The sequence below is a fragment of the Erpetoichthys calabaricus genome, chromosome 11, assembly GCF_900747795.2.
Source record: "Erpetoichthys calabaricus chromosome 11, fErpCal1.3, whole genome shotgun sequence".
Lineage (NCBI taxonomy): Eukaryota > Metazoa > Chordata > Cladistia > Polypteriformes > Polypteridae > Erpetoichthys > Erpetoichthys calabaricus.
Window position 1 is genome coordinate 129,208,052 of NC_041404.2, and position 6,662 is coordinate 129,214,713.

Sequence of the window (6,662 nt, forward strand, 5' to 3'; positions counted from 1 at the left end):
GTGGAAAGTGGGACATAGGAGGCAGGAATTTGAAATTTATTTAAAATTTCTATGTAAGACAACCTGCTCTGCATATTTAATAACTGATTGAACAACCAAATATCATAATTAAACTGTGGGTGTAAAAATAAACTGTTGTTTTTATGTTTATTATCAATGTTGTCCCAAATGTAATACTTAACAAGGATGAAACGTTATGTTTGTAAATTAACATTTGTGACAACAAATCCTGCTTGTGAAAGTTAGAACATCTGATTGGGAGTTTGTTTATGTGAAGGTATATCTTAAGAAAAAATCTAAATTGCCAATATTTTGAAACACTAGTTTTAGAATGAGATTCCAAATTACCACGCATCATCCATCTTAATCTGTTTATTTTAAATGTTATATTTGCACTGTAAAGATCTAAAACATTCATTCCACTTTATTTTTGGATGGATTTCCTTATATAATGAAGATTACTTTTCCATATAAAATAATTAAGAGGTTTATTTTCTACAATTATATTGTTGGAAAAATCTAATGAAAGGGTCATATACATGAATCATAATAAAAAGGGTTATATGCACAAAAAATTAATAAAAAACATAAACAAAAAAAAGATACCCTTCTGTGCAAAGTTACAGTCAACCTACGAATCCGACTTTTTAAGCTAGTCTAGATACTAGAGTCAATAACTTAAAAAAGTAAAAAATAGGAAGCACAAAATACAAACTAAAACAATGGTATTTTACGAAAATGATAATGAAAGTTACAATTTATTTGATGAATTAAAAATGTTAAAAAGAAAATAATAATAAAAGAGTAAAAGTGACATAACCCGCTGAATCCGAACACAGGGTCACGGGGGTCTGCTGGAGCCAATCCCAGCCAACACAGGGCACAAGGCAGGAACCAATCCTGGGCAGGGTGCCAACCCACCGCAGGACATACACACACACACACCAAGCACACACTGGGGCCAATTTAGAATCGCCAATCCACCTAACCTACATGTCTTTGGACTGTGGGAGGAAACCCACGCAGACACGGGGAGAACATGCAAACTCCACGCAGGGAGGACCCGGGAAGTGAACCCAGGTCTCCTAACTGCGAGGGCAGCAGCGCTACCCACTGCGCCACCGTGCCGCCCTTTGAATTCTTGTTTGGAATTTCTTTCTCATTGTTCCTTGCAGATCACTTCCAGCTATGAGATAACCTTGGGTTGTCTTGTGCACATAGTATATTTAAGAACTACCCACAGATACTCAATGATGTTCAATTTTGGCCAATACAAAATCTTCACCTTTTTTTTTGAGTTACGTTAGTAGATTCTGAAGCTTGTTTTGGTTTTTTATCTTGCTGTAGAAACCATCTCTTTTCAACTGCAGTTTCCTTATTGATTTTGTAACATTCTTCTGGATGAATTTGTCAACATTTAATGAAATACATTCTTCCTTATACTTGAGCAATGTTTGATGTGCCACTAGCTTTCACACAACCCCAAAACATAATAGATTTAAATAGTTGGCAAGGTATACTTTTTTCAAATGCTGCTCATTTTTTTCTCCAAGGAAATGTTTGTGCTTGTGACAAAAGAGTTTGATTTTAGCTTCATTTGTCCTCAGCACTTCATTCCAAAGTCCCTATGTCTTATGCAGATGTTGTTTTGCATACTATATATATATATATATATATATATATATATATATATATATATATATATATACAGTGCATCTGGAAAGTATTCACAGCGCATCACTTTTTCCACATTTTGTTATGTTACAGCCTTATTCCAAAATGGATTAAATTCATTTTTTTCCTCAGAATTCTGCACACAACATCCCAAATTGACAACGTGAAAAAAGTTTACTTGAGGTTTTTGCAAATTTATTAAAAATAAAAAAACTGAGAAATCCCATGTACATAAGTATTCACAGCCTTTGCTCAATACTTTGTCGATGCACCTTTGGCAGCAATTACAGCCTCAAATCTTTTTGTATATGATGCCACAAGCTTGGCACACCTATCCTTGGCCAGTTTCGCCCATTCCTCTTTGCAGCACCTCTCAAGCTCCATCAGGTTGGATGGAAAGCGTTGGTGCACAGCCATTTTAAGATCTCTCCAGAGATGTTCAAACGGATTCATGTCTTGGCTCTGGCTGGGCCACTCAAGGACATTCACAGAGTTGTCCTGAAGTCACTCCTTTGATATCTTGGCTGTGTGCTTACGGTCGTTGTCCTACTGAAAGATGAACCGTCGCCCCAGTCTGAGGTCAAGAGCGCTCTGGAGCAGGTTTTCATCCAAGATGTCTCTGTACATTGCTGCAGTCATCTTTCCCTTTATCCTGACTAGTCTCCCAGTTCCTGCTGCTGAAAAACATCCCCACAGCATGATGCTGCCACCACCATGCTTCATTGTAGGGATGGTATTGGCCTGGTGATGAGCAGTGCCTGGTTTACTCCAAACGTGACGCCTGGCATTCACACCAAAGAGTTCAATCTTTGTCTCATCAGACCAGAGAATTTTATTTCTCATGGTCTCAGAGTCCTTCAGGTGCCTTTTGGCAAACTCCAGGCAGGCTGCCATGTGCCTTTTACTAAGGAGTGGCTTCTGTCTGGCCACTCTACCATACAGGCCTGATTGGTGGATTACTGCAAAGATGGTTGTCCTTCTGGAAGGTTCTCCTCTCTCCACAGAGGACCTCTGGAGCTCTGACAGAGTGACCATCGGGTTCTTGGTCACCTCCCTGACTAAGGCCCTTCTCCCCTGATCGCTCAGTTTAGATGGCCGGCCAGCTCTAGGAAGAGTCCTGGTGGTTTCGAACTTCTTCCACTTACGGATGATGGAGGCCACTGTGCTTATTGGGACCTTCAAAGCAGCAGAAATTTTTCTGTAACCTTCCCCAGATTTGTGCCTTGAGACAATCCTGTCTCGAAGGTCTACAGACAATACCTTTGACTTCGTGCTTGGTTTGTGCTCTGACATGAACTGTCAACTGTGGGACCTTATATAGACAGGTGTGTGCCTTTCCAAATCATGTCCAATCAATTGAATTTACCACAGGTGGACTCCAATTAAGCTGCAGAAACATCTCAAGGATGATCAGGGGAAACAGGATGCACCTGAGTTCAATTTCGAGCTTCACGGCAAAGGCTGTGAATACTTATGTACATGTGATTTCTCATTTTTTTTATTTTTAATAAATTTGCAAAAATCTCAAGTAAACTTTTTCCACGTTGTCATTATGGGGTGTTGTGTGTAGAATTCTGAGGAAAAAAATGAATTTAATCCATTTTGGAATAAGGCTATAACGTAACAAAATGTGGAAAAAGTGATGCGCTGTGAATACTTTCCGGATGCACTGTATATATATATATATATATTATATATATATATATATATATATATATATATATATATATATATATATGAATGGAAGAGAAGGTCTGTGATACGGTTTGCATATTTGCAGCTGGAGATCCACAAAGGGAGAAAAAATGAATCACGTATCATAAAGTAGTTTTTATTCCTGAGCTTTCAACCCCTGCCAGGGGTCTTCATCAGAGGATAATGCTTAGACTTACAAGAATCAAAGGCAATATATAGCAAAACATTATGTGGAGGGGGTGGCGGGGAATATTGGGTGTACAGTTTATTTATTATGAACATGTTCTTCTTAAGTTTGCATATGCTGGATTTATGTCCAAGTGTCTGTTGATGGCATTCTCATTTGATAGCCAAGATTCGGCCAGCTCTTTGGCACTTTTAGTACTGGCCTTAAATTTTACTTGTACATTGTCCCAGTTAAATGTATGTCACCCCACCTGGCACTCACTCCCTTATCACCACAAGGTGTCTGAAGGCACAGCGCGCATCGTGGCCAAGTCAGGTGTCAGAATAGCACACAAACCCACGAACAATCTGCGCACGGTCCTGTTTACTGCTAAAAACAAGAAATCGATAGCAGAAACACGAAACGCAGTTTATAGCATTCCATGCAGTTCTTGCTCAGCGGTATACATAGGACAAACTTCAAAAAGAATCACAACACGTATACAGGAACATCGCAACGCCATCAGAAGAAAGGACTCACTTTCATTGATCTACACGCATACTAAATCAACAGGACATACATTTAACTGGGACAATGTACAAGTAAAATTGAAGGCCAGTACTAAAAGTGCCAGAGAGCTGGCCGAATCTTGGCTATCAAATGAGAACGCCATCAACACACACTTGGACATAAATCCAGCATATGCAAACTTAAGAAGAACATGTTCATAATAAATAAACTGTACACCCAATACCCCCCCCCCCCCATCACACTGACTTAGCCACCCCCTCCACGTAATGTTTTGCTATATATTGCCTTTGATTCTTGTAAGTCTAAGCATTATCCTCTGATGAAGACCCCTGGCAGGGGTTGAAAGCTCAGGAATAAAAACTACTTTATGATACGTGATTCATTTTTTCTCCCTTTGTGGATCTCCAGCTGCATATTATATATATATATATATTATATTGTATAATAAAAAAAAATCTTGAGTAGTACATATTCCGCGAATAACAGACACAAAAGGAGATCTTGATATGCCATTCATATTAAAATGTTTACAGTTTCCCGTGACAACAGCTTTTGCTATGACAACAAATCACAGGGACAAACATTAGAAAAAGTTGGTTTTTTTTTATTAGGGCAGTTATATGTTGTATTGTCACGATCTAAGTCCAAACATGATATTGAAGAAAAGTTAATTCCAAATATTGTTTTATTGAAGTTTTAAAGTAAAAGTGAAAATAATGAATTTGTAATAATTCCCATGAAAATAACAGTCTCTTTAAATTGTATATACGGTTAACCAAACCTGGGGGTTGTAGGGCGAGTGAAGCCCCCTACACACACACATACATACATACATATACACATATATACATATACATACATATACACATATATACATATACATATATACATATATACACATATATATATATATATATACACATATACATACACATTATATATATACATACATACACATTATATATATATATATATATATATATATATATATGTATGTATACTGCGGTGGGTTGGCACCCTGCCCAGGATTGGTTCCCTGCCTTGTGCCCTGTGTTGGCTGGGATTGGCTCCAGCAGACCCCCGTGACCCTGTGTTCGGATTCAGCGGGTTGGAAAATGGATGGATGGATGGATGTATGTATATATATATATACACAGTGCATCCGGAAAGTATTCACAGCGCATCACTTTTTCCACATTTTGTTATGTTACTGCCTTATTCCAAAATGGATTGAATTAATTTTTTTCCTCAGAATTCTACACACAACATCCCATAATGACAACGTGAAAAAAGTTTACTTGAGGTTTTTGCAAATTTATTAAAAATAAAAAAACTGAGAAATCACATGTACATAAGTATTCACAGCCTTTGCTCAATACCTTGTCGATGCACCTTTGGCAGCAATTACAGCCTCAAGTCTTTTTGAATATGATGCCACAAGCTTGGCACACGTATCCTTGGCCAGTTTCACCCATTCCTCTTTGCAGCACCTCTCAAGCTCCATCAGGTTGGATGGGAAGCATCGATGCACAGCCATTTTAAGATCTCTCCAGAGATGTTCAATCAGATTCAAGCCTGGGCTCTGGCTGGGCCACTCAAGGACATTTGGGACACTCAAGGACATTCAAAGAGTTGTCCTGAAGCCTCTCCTTTGATATCTTGGCTTTGTGCTTAGAGTCGTTGTCCTGCTGAAAGATGAACAGTCTTCCCAGTCTGAGGTCAAGAGCGCTCTGGAGCAGGTTTTCATCCAGGGTGTCTCTGTACATTGCTGCAGTCATCTTTCCCTTTATCCTGACTAGTCTCCCAGTCCCTGCCGCTGAAAAACATCCCCACAGCATGATGCTGCCACCACCATGCTTCACTGTAGGGATGGAATTGGCCTGGTGATGAGCGGTGCCTGGTTTCCTCCAAACGTGACGCCTGGCATTCACACCAAAGAGTTCAATCTTTGTCTCATCAGACCAGAGAATTTTCTTTCTCATGGTCTGAGAGTCCTTCAGGTGCCTTTTGGCAAACTCCAGGTGGGCTGCCATGTGCCTTTTACTAAGGAGTGGCTTCTGTCTGGCCACTCTACATACTGGCCTGATTGGTGGATTGCTGCAGAGATGGTTGTCCTTCTGGAAGGTTCTCCTCTCTCCACAGAGGACCTCTGGAGCTCTAACAGAGTGACCATTGGGTTCTTGGTCACCTCCCTGACTAAGGCCCTTCTCCCCTGATCGCTCAGTTCAGATGGCCGGCCAGCTTTAAGAAGTGTCCTGGTGGTTTCGAACTTCTTCCACTTACGGATGATGGAGGCCACTGTGCTCATTGGGACCTTCAAAGCAGCAGAAATTTTTCTGTAACCTTCCCCAGATATGTGCCTCGAGACAATCCTGTCTCAGAGGTCTACAGACAATTCCTTTGACTTCATGCTTGGTTTGTGCTCTGACATGAACTGTCAACTGTGGGACCTTATATAGACAGGTGTGTGCCTTTCCAAATCATGTCCAATCAACTGAATTTACCACAGGTGGACTCCAAATAAGCTGCAGGATCATCTCAAGGATGATCAGGGGAAACAGGATGCACCTGAGCTCAATTTTGAGCTTCATGGCAA